Source organism: Euwallacea similis, chromosome 2 (genome assembly GCF_039881205.1).
Source record: "Euwallacea similis isolate ESF13 chromosome 2, ESF131.1, whole genome shotgun sequence".
In the NCBI taxonomy this organism is placed as follows: Eukaryota; Metazoa; Arthropoda; class Insecta; order Coleoptera; family Curculionidae; genus Euwallacea; species Euwallacea similis.
The window spans coordinates 7,800,431-7,811,770 of record NC_089610.1 but is presented as its reverse complement, the minus strand read 5'-3'; the positions used below and the strand labels follow the sequence as shown (position 1 = coordinate 7,811,770).

Genomic DNA, 11,340 nt, shown 5'->3' with positions numbered 1-11,340 from the left:
ATCTTGACCCATCGCGACCCGGAATTGCGCCAAAAATGAACTTTTTTTTAGAACGAGTCCCACCAACGATCTAGCGGCATTGATCCTTGTTGGCGTTGATACACGTTGCTGCGAAATCGAGAACCTCCCGTTTGCCGTCTTGGAACCCGCGCAAAATAAGACCGAAATGGAACTCTTTTTAACCTTGTACCTTCATAATTTATCCACAACACGACAATTATTTATTTTTTGTTTATAATGGAAAGATGTTCCTCGTTGTTGATGCGAATAATTAACCATTATGGAGTGTAGTAAAAACAAGTGTGTGGTCTAATTTGATCGTGCTAGGTTGGTGAATTATTACCGGAGGAGGCCCTGCAGTTCTTCGGTTTAAGTTAGATAAATTAGAAGGTATTTTTTTGGATTATCGAGAGTGAGGGAACAAGGTAAGTGCGTGTAAGTTTGTTATTTTGAAGTCCTGCAAGCTCAGTTTTGGTTCAGCGGCATTTCGCGAAAACGCGAGGCCAAAGCGCTCCGGCTCTTGGGAAACGTCCGGCATGATTTGGCCCTAAGGTTTCAATTCTTGGACGAAAATCAGTTTACCTGAATAGTGGAAAATTGGGTGGTGTTCTTTCCAAAATGAAAAAAAATCGGCGTTCCTCAGAGTCGACGTCAGGAAGACCGTTTTCCTTCAAGGCTTATTTTTAGCAGATAGTTTGTTCAAAAACTGTTAATTGCCGAGTAAAATACCTTGTTGATCGAACGATATTTGACAAGTAATGCGGATATTTGTAAAAAATGTTATCGCCCATAAAGTAAGAAAAAATATCGTGTGTACTTTGGAGCATTTTAACGCTTTGGGTATCCCCTCGATGGGAAATTTGTCTTTTTTACTGCTCGTTTTAGATTTTAATGAAATTCTTAGAACAAGTCGTTATTTTATGACAATAACACTAAACCTGAACGGTTACAATAAGCTTAAGCAGTATAAGTCAAACATGCATAAAGTTTTTCACCAATACAGTAGTGAGCGTTTACGCTGGCCCCACTGCAGGCGCCCCAATAGGACCCATTCTCCGCAACCAAGGCACCCGCGCGACGTCTGATGCCTTTAACTTCTATCTGCGGTTCTACTCTTTCAGACAATTCCCTCATTACCACCGATTTCTACCCAGAAGCATGAATGATTGTCTCTTCCTTCATTCACCAACAGTATTCGGGTTCCTCTGGCACCCGCTATCAAGATTCGGAGTGGTCGAGATCAGTTCAGGTTAAAAGATTAATTGATAGTCGGTGTTTGTAGTGGTACTATGAGGTTGCGCGGGATTGCGGGGTGTTTTTGGAGTGGAGTTTGTAGTGAGGTGGTTCCGGGCGGGCGTGGAAAAATGTTGAGGTGCACTTAAGGTGTTGAGACATTTTCGATTGTTATTAGCGATTAGTGGTGAGTTTTGAGCAATTTTGAATGGAGATATTTTTTTTGTGGGGAAGGGATTTTGGGCAAATCGAATTAACCGGGTCTAATTTGGGTGCCTCAAAGGGTCCAAGCTCAACTCCGCTGCATTAACGTGTAATAATTAATTACCTAATTTTCATATGAGGATCATATCGATACCGTATAATTTTTGGAATAATAATGAGTCGGCTCGGAGATAATTAGCTGTCTGCGGCGATTGGACACCTTGTCTTTTGAGCTATGAATTTTTAAGAGGTCGATAAATCGGAATATTTTAAATAATGACAAATTAATACGTAACATTAACGTAATGGATCTTGAACCAGCGAATTCAGGAACACCTTACGAATTTATTAATTTCAGTGTTAAGTAATGTGCGTCAGTGAGGTTTGGGAAAATCAAGAACTCGCTTAACTGAGTACGCGTCAGCCCGGCCATTCGGCCAAGAAAAAATTTCCAGGTTCTTGAGCACTAAATCCGAAGACTAAACACTTCGGAGTGCTACAGCTGAGGGGCACTCATCGACCAATTTACTCTCGATACCTTCAGCTCTTATGGCAGCCGCGGTCGCTACGATGGATCACCATTTTTCAACCATTAGAGCGACGGTGGAAGTTTAAACCACACACGCAGAACCACTCTAACGTTTAATTAAGTACGCATACGCTCCGGATGCAGATAAATTTAATCGGCTATTTTTTCAAACACCCTGTATGTTATTTGAGTGAAAAGGGCACGTGCAACTTTCTATTCGGCCACTTATAGCAATCAACCTTAATAAAACCCGAACATCGAAAAAAGTCTTTGCGCCACATGGGAAATATTTCATTTCAGATTTCTGCGCTAGTAAGAGTTAAAGCGTAACACTTAGGCGAATAGAGAGAGATTGATGTATGGGTGGGATGGTTGCAATTATGCCGATTTAACGGGACGTGGATGTACTAGAACTCTAATTCTCACAGAGAAAAGGGGGGAAAGTTTGACTAAGCACGGCAGGCCTCTTTCACGATAATTGGCACTAAAATCTAGCCGGGTACATTACCAAAAATGGCGATGCACATAGGCGTAGCATAAGGTCGCCTTGCACCGGTATGCAAATATGCACTGCGTCTTCTCCATTTCCCTTATCTTATCATCACCCCTCCGCTTCTTGCATTGATGGACCATCACAGAAGATGACGAGAAGATTTTTACGCATTTCATCTGTTGGGAAAGGGCAGTAAAACTGAAGGAAAATTGCTGTCTACCTCGCCACATACTCCATTGGCCAACACAACAAACGGGACATCATTGATAATAAATGTCCTGTTTATATAGTATTTCCTATTGGATTCCCAGCAATCAATAAATCTACCCCATTAATAGCGAAGCAGTAAATTTTGGCTAAATACTACATTGACTTGTAATTTATGGTAAATGAAACGACACAACATCGATAGCCAAAGAGTTTTTGTTGTGCAAGGTGCCTCATTTCCACGTATTAGTTAACCACTTCGGTTAACACCAGAGACAGTTTTGGTGAAAAACCATGTCGGGACTCACTTGCATATGTTACCGGCCAAACCTGTTTCTAGGATAAACTAGTTCCTCCTAGGCCAAACTAGTATATCCTAAACACGATAGGACCATCTAGTTTTCCCTAGTCGAAATTAGTTTGTCCTAAGAACAATCTGCTAGAATGAACCAGTTTGTCCTTGTCCAAATTATTCAGGCTTACAGGATAAAATCAATTAATTTTTAATTATAAAATAAATTATAATTATTAAAACTAACCTGAACTAACCTGAACTTCGTCGGACCTTTTACGTCGCGTAATGGGTTCCTCGATTCTAGTTCGGACAGATAATATTGCTGGGAATTCCCTACATAAAATACCCCTCAGTCGAGGATAATGGGTGGGTAAACCCAGTTATTGTCGGGAGTAGTACCAGAAATAGCGATTTACATTGCTTTAGCATAAGGGTACATTACAAGGTAGACAATAAGCGCTAGTATTCGCGAAGTGCTGATAATCGAAGTTGATCCGGTGGAGATACGGCTTTGCACTTTCGGTCAAACTATTTTGGACTAGGACAAACTGGTTTATCCCAGTGGATCGTTTTTAGGGGAAACTCATTTCGACTAGGGAAAACTAGTTGCTCCTATCGTGTTTAGGATATACTAGTTTGGCCTAGGACGAACTAGATTATGTTAGAAACGGGTTTGGCCGGTAACATACAGTGCGACCCACTTAAGAGCGGGACACTCCTGTAAAATCTTTAATGAATAGTTCAATGCGAAAAAAATTATAACGAAAAGAGATTTCTCTATTTTATTTTAAAAAGCATTTGCTTCGATTAAGCTATCGTTCAACTGAATAATTTCTCGTATCAGATAATTCATTTCTCAATAGTTTTAAAAAACTTACAGAATTCATATCGCCCTCAGGAAAAAATGGACTAATAAGTTTGCTATGGATCATTCAGGACCAAACATTTACTTTTTGGGAATATTGATTTGCAGTTGATAATCCAGCGTGGATTTTGGTGATACAAAATCTACAATTCTGTGAGGAGACTCGTGCTAGTAGTAAATGTAACTGCGTCACTGAATATTGCTATTAATACCATGACCACCTAGATCGCCGGATCTGACCCCATTAGATTTCTTTTTGTAGCGGACAGAAAGTGTACAAAAATCGTTCCAGAAATAGAGAAGAACTATGCATGGGGCTGTGGCGCGCCTATGAAGAGATTACTCCTTTATCTCTCAGAAAAATAATGCTCAATACTAGAAGAAGGTACGAGAAATGTATCTATTTCAACAGTGGCTTAATCGAAGCAAGTGTTTTTTTTTAAATAAAGTAAATTTCTATTCATTATCATCTTTTTTTCATATTGAACGATTAATTATAGATTTTACAAGAGTATCCTGCTCTTAAGTGGGCCAAATTTGATTGTTCTGTAACTTTTTTACGGATAAATATTTTTTAACAAAATTTGAGTTACAACCATTTTGAATTATTTTAAAGTTATTACTGAAGTTAAATTTAAAATAAAAAATTTCCTAATGTCTTCTTGAATTTTCGTCATGAAAAAGGGGCAAAGCAGGTTTTGGATTTTAAGCGAGCATCACAAGAACTTGTCACGAATTAGAGTTTTTGATACACTAAGCATATAAAAAAAATTATCAAAATCGTACCACAAATAAAAGTTTAACAGGGACGTCTCGCTCTTAAGTGGGCCGCATTGCATTTTTAGAACAAATTTTAATTGATTTTTTAATCCACCACAAAATCGTCTAAAGAACATTTTCTTTTTTTTAATTTTTAACCCCAAGGCAACCTGCTCGCTGACCAACTCGCCGCGAGAGGGCCTTACGGCGTCAACTGTCATGGCGAGTAGAAAAAACGTCCAAGAACATGAATTTTCGCTACTTTTTAGGCGGAATGTTCCGTTAATGACGCAAAAAGTAGAACACTTCTCCCTAACCGATACTTTCACCCTCGCCATTTTCGGAACACTGAGGTTCACATTCTAACTTTCCCCCTCGAGCACACTCTTGACGTTTTAATGACACATTTGTATTGTTGGTTGCAGATGTGCATCGTAAGGGGTCAAGATCGGAAAATCTCCTTTCGGCCGTATATATATACACTCACTTTCACATGAAATGCACCACCCAGTAATAATAATAATTAAGTCTTGTAATTTTGGCAAAATAATGCTTCACAATAGAGTATCAAATGATCAGACTTTCAGTAAAAAAGAAAGAATGCGAGTGGTTTTTTTGTCATCGATCTATTAGATTTTTTATTCAATTGTAAATAAATAAAATAATATTTACATGGAAATGTCAGTTTATTTTGTTGTTGAACTGTGAACAAGACATCTCAAAATGCCCCCAGTGAGACAGCGTCGAAATTTTTCCCACGTTTCGGATTTTGATAGACGGCGAATTATCGGTATGAAGGAGGGTGGACTTTCTTTTCGTGAGATTGCCCGAAGAATGAATCGAAACCACACTATGATTGCGAGAATATGGTCTTCGTGGTCTGAAGAGAGGGTTCAGCGATATCGTCCAGCTGGATGTCCTCCCCGTAGCAGCAACGCACGTGAAGATCGACTTCTTAGACGGATGGCCATTGGTGATCGATTTCAAACAACAATGTCTGTTGCAGTAGATTGAATGGGAGCTCTAAATCGTCGGGTGTCGATGGCAACAGTTTACAGAAGAATTTCGTCTTTTGGCCTGCATTCATACCGCCCAAATCTACGACTGCCATTAACCGCCCAACACCAAGCTTCCAGATTGGCCTGGTGTCAAGAACGAATTGATTGGAATTATGAGTGGAACAATATCGTCTTCAGTGACGAATCGCGATTTTGTTTATGGATCAATGATGATCGTAGAAGAGTCAGACGATACCGAGGTGAAAGAAGAAATTTGCAATTTTCTGAAAGGCGCCACACAGCTTTAACACCTAGTGTTATGGTCTGGGGTGCGATATGTGTTGGCCGAAGATCTTCTCTTGTGTTCGTTCCAGGCACCCTAAACGCACGTCGCTACATTGACAATGTTCTGAGGCCAGTATTAGTACCTTTCATGCAAACTTTACCAAATGGCATTTTCCAACAGGATAATGCAAGACCACATAGTGCGAACATTACTCGACGATACCTGGAAGAAGCACAATTGGAAATATTGCCTTGGCCTGCACGGTCACCGGACCTATCGCCCATCGAACATCTTTGGGATATGATGAGTCGCCGTCTTCGAAATTTACCGAGGCCTCCAAACAATGTGGATGACCTACGACATCATCTTGAGGTAGCATGGAATGAAATACCCCAGGAAGATGTTGATCATTTGTTGCAAAGCATACCGCGAAGAGTACGTGCTTGCATTGCCGTACGAGGCGATGTCACTTATTATTAATTTTTTCATTATCAAATGTTGTATCTTTTAACTGAAAATCTGATCATTTGATACTCTATTATGAAGCATTATTTTGCTAAAATTACAAGACTTAATTATTATTACTGGGTGATGCATTTCATGTGAAAGTAAGTGTATATAGCAAGCTGAACAGCAAGCATAAATCAAGACCAATTTTCTAACCTTCACTGACCCATAACTGATCGCTCGTCTTTACCTATCGTTAACAGACTTTATAACCGCATTTGACGTTGCCGGGTTAACTCATGCGGTCGGCACAATTTCGCTTTAATATCTCCGATAACGTGTGTGAGCGCGTGCAAATTGCGCTATGGAAATCTCTCAAAATGTGAAGAAAATGGTTGTGCAAAGGCGCTCTCGATGTAGATTTCAGCCACATGTTCAAATGTTGCATGCCGCACTAACCAAGAAGCGTTAAGAAAAGGATAATAATGAATGTCAACAAGCTAAACTTAGCCAATAGTGAAACCGTACATGCAAGATGCTATACGGGCAAAACTGTACTGGGGAATAGCGACCTAGTTGCAAAATTCACGGTTTTTTCGACTTTCCAGATAATTGCGCACCTATTCGTTTTTGCACCGTATTGTATTGAAGCAATATAATAACCATCCGAACGTTTATTACTTTATCGCTACCCGCAAATTGGATCGTAAAATGGAAACTTCGCGGTCGTGCAATAGAAAAATGTGCTCTCACTGAGATTCGGCAGGAAGGACGCGATATGTAACGCCAGTGTTTGTAGGGCACTGTGTTAATTGCCGTAAAACCGAATGAAAGTTGTTAAATAATCGATTAGGCGTAATTTATACAACAATTATCACAGTTTTGCAACTTGCTCTTCGAGCGAAGCTTCAATGCGACAGCAGTACCAGTGAAGATCCGGGTTGTTCGTTTATGACCCATACTGCTCGAAGATTGAGATTTGCGTTGTGCGAGCCGAGAAGACGGACGCAATTAGAAAATGGAAAAACCTAGGAGTCCGAGATGTCCGAGTGAGCGTGCGAACCTTGTTCTAAGGATGTCACTCTGCTCGGCCGCTAATTGGCCGGAACTCATAATATCCTCCTGAAGGTTTATGAAAACAAGCGTCTGCGTTCAGCGACAGGGAATTCCTGCTGTCGCCCCGACTTGGCGTGCGAATGAGAAAACCGGATGCCTCGGCAGTCGTTTTTGGGCATTTAAGACGTAAATTATTCGTCGACCTTAAATTATATCTCCAAAGGACCATTAGGCCGAGCCTCTGCATACATAGCCTTGAGTGCCATTTTCTATTCAGTCGGTTTTTTGCATTCTCTGGCTGAAGATTTATTACCGCGCTTGAAATTTAATTTACCTAAAGACTGCAATATCCCAGATTTCTCTTCTGATTAGAAACCACATGGGTAATAACAAACAATACCTAATTCGCCTCGTTATTTACAACATATGATTAGTCGAGGCGGACAGTTAAATTTCAAGCTTAAGGACTACTATTACTTTCTCTGATGTATTTTTAACGGTTTGGTCATTATCGGCCTAATAGTGGTCAAATAACTGTAATTTAAATTCATCGACATCAGTTTCAATTACTCTTGAATTATCCCGAATGCGGTCGGCTTTGAATCGAACTGGAAAAGCTCACCGTCTACGCAAACAGCGATTTGGTTTTGCTCAAAGGGGAATTTTTTTCATTTTTAGAATGTCTGCTTTATGAGTCACATTCTAGGTCATTTCTGGGTTCGTTGTCCTCGCACTTTTAAGCCAACAGTTGATCTTTTAGTCTTCCTTACGTCACCGATATCGAGCTGTGAGGCAGATATGTGCGTACACTACAATGGTTACGTGGCACTGTGTCGCAAACCAAATTCCCCGAGCTCCATAACGAAAATGGCAAAAACAAATAAAAACCGAAAGTGTTATGTATTAAAACAGGTACCCGGTGACCCAGTACAGAAATGTTTATTTTTTAAGTAGGTCTCAGTTCTGAAACAATTTTGTAATACTTTCTCGGCCGATGTTATACAGGCGATATTTTATTTTCATTTCTCTTATGTAATTCTGGTTGATCGTTCGACCATGTCTGCGGTCCGCTTTGTTGATATGTACTACTTTTGTGTATACATAGTCACCTAAATTAATTCGTTTTAAAAATAAACCAAAATTGCTCTTGTGGTTAAGATTATATTGTCAACAACCTCGAGAACTTTGATCACGTAGCATTTGCATAAAAAGCTTATAACGTCATTACTGCTGATACGTCAGGCGTTTTTGGGGAAAAACCGGGTTTTATGCTACTGCACCGGATCCTAATTGACCCGTATCTTTCAAGGAAATCATGTACAGGATGCGTCAACTAAAACGAAACAAAGCTACTTTCTCGGTTAATGAAGAAGTTAGGCAAAATCCCCCGGATACATCAACTTTAGTGCGGAGCGGGAAGGTCCTTTATGAGAAATTGACGATGATTTTCTTCGCCCCCTAGCCAGGGGAAGAGGCACCCCTAAAATTTTAAACGGCAAGGGGGGTCGAGGAGATACATCAAACTAAAGGCCTTTCGAAGGGATTTATGATCATACCAAAATTTCTTACTTTGAAATATCCATTAACGAGTTTTGAGCAGTGTTTTTGGGGATTTCATTATCAGCCATATTTTACTTCCGCAAAACTGACTGGCGAGACGTGCCTACAGTTAGTTCGCTTATCCCCTGTCAGTAAATCTTGTGGAAAATAATCGGAATTATGCAGACAATCTTTTAAACATTTCAAGAAGATGATGCCATTAGTGGTTCGGCAATTTTTGAATGAAAATTTCTCAGGTCATTGAATCGGTAGAAGGGGTGCAATTGAATGGCCTGCAAGGTCCCCAGATTTGAACCCGTTAGATTTCTTTTTATAGTATCATCTTAAGTTCAAATTTTATGCCACTCATCCAAGTATCTTCGAAGCATTGCAAGAACGCATTGTCAATGAATGCCGCCAAATAAGCCCGGAAATACTTCAGAACGTGCGACAGCGTTGCGAAGCAAACTTGTTTCACTGCTAGGAAGTTAACGGACAGCATTTTGCACAATTGATTTAGATATTTTTGCACTTTATGTATCGTAGCAGTGTTCATTCAGAAATAAACGATTGACTCATTAATGGTTGCTTTAAAATAAGACATTTTGGTATGATTATAAATCCCTTCGAAAGACCTTTACTTTGATGTATCACTCGACCTCCCTTGCCATTTAAAATTTTGGAGGTGGTTCTTCCCCTGTCTAGGGGGTGAAGGAAATCACCATCAATTTCTAATAAAAAACCTTCTTTCTACGTATTAAAGTTTTCCGTATCGTTCGATAAATGCTTGAAATGATTAGGGCTGGTCTTCTGTTCATTTTTCCTAGCATTTTCCTGTAGCATTGAAATCCCTTCCCATACAGGAGCCCTGTAGAGTTCTATTGATATAGCGACGCTGCACAACAGTCTTCTCTTGCTAGATTGGGCAACCCTTGGTAGCTACCCTTGGGTTTAGGTTAATTGGATTGGGCTGTCCTAGCTTAATAAGATGCTTTATCACAGAGTTTGCTCTTATGCAGATTTTTCACACATATTTGGTCATTTTTAAGATTCTTTCCAGGTACACTCAGAGGTACTTTACTGCCTCCTAGCTTTCTACCACTATACCATCCACCGTTACTCGTGTATTCAGTAGTTTCCTTGCACCACACAAGATAATCACTTCTGTCTCCTTCCCAGTTGGTTTTGGTTCCATATCCTCTAGCACCTCTACAATTCTGGGTACGGTATAGGAGGTCTTTTTTTCCAGATCCAGGGAAGTAATACATCGTCTCGAACCCGTTCGGATAGAATTACTTAGAATGTTGTTCTCAAACAAATGGGATTCTGCAACTTCTCAATTCAAGGCTTTTCATACAGTATAATGTCTTGAAAAATGATTAGTCACATAAGTGAATTGAAACACACAATGGTTCTTGACGTATAAATGTGTTTGTTGACGACCAGTGACGAAATAACCCATCATTGCTTATAACCTTGGTGATATCTATATTTCATTTTGTGCTAATATTAATTTTAACATTCCTAATGCTGATGTTAGTTTTATTACATTTTTAGCGAAAAACAGAATTAATTTTAGATAAATGTTGATTTACCATGAAAATCCGGTTTCTATAGGAAACATCTGCAGGTGTCCTATAAGAAACAGAATTCCTCAGTTCTTAAAGAGAACCCTCAAAATTTGGGCAAACGTCTTTAATAGAAAATCTCGAAATCCGGCTTGTTAGCCGCCTTAGGAGCCCAGATTCTTTGGCCCTCATGGCCTCTAAGTAATTCTCAAAACTTCATAGATTTTTCCTTACGAATTCGCATTTATGAATTGTCCACGAAGCCATTTCGCATTTTACAATGTATTGAATATGTAATTGAAGACAATTTTTTCACAAAATTCCCTTTTGCCCATATTGTTCAGCAACATTTCTCCGTCTTCAGAGCAACTTCATGATACTGCGATTATAAAAATTAATTTTTTGTTCGGCAAAAACTGACCTATGTACGTTTCTAAATCTTCACGAATAGCGAAGGTTTTTCCATTAAGCGCATATTGCAGTGATCAAAACAGACGATAATCTGATGGTGCTAGGTCTGGGGGGGAGTAAGGAAGATGTGGCAAAACATCCCATTCAAGTTGTAGCAGTTTTTGTCGGATAAGGGTTAGCAATCCTGGGTGGTTTTTCTTGATTTTGTTGCTGAATTTATCCAGTTCACGGCACCCTTGTAATCCCACCGTACGAATAATATTACTTTTCTTTTATGAATACCCGCTGTTGGGGTGTTTTGGGATGGCTCATTGCGTTTGATCCAACATCTTTTACGAACAACTTTGTTGTAGATGATCTATTTTCCATTACTTGTTATCATACGTCTTATTACATTACCGATTACAACCGGTCTTTTAAATGAAAAATTTGGAGAACATTGGGTTGGAG

General features: G+C 39.6%; 1 protein-coding gene across 3 annotated transcripts in view; it reads left to right on the top strand.

Annotated features, from left to right (window-relative positions):
- The first annotated feature begins 276 nt into the window (after nt 1–276).
- Nucleotides 277–11,340, top strand: part of dsb (debris buster) — an 87,295-nt gene continuing 76,231 nt past the window's right edge. For 2 of the 3 annotated variants that reach the window (XM_066405999.1, XM_066405998.1), the window contains exon 1: nt 277–425. The gene's annotated coding sequence lies outside the window, so the exon portion shown is untranslated. Of the gene's footprint in view, nt 426–1,080; nt 1,421–11,340 lie in introns of those variants that run through there. The other variant, XM_066406000.1, reaches the window with a different exon arrangement.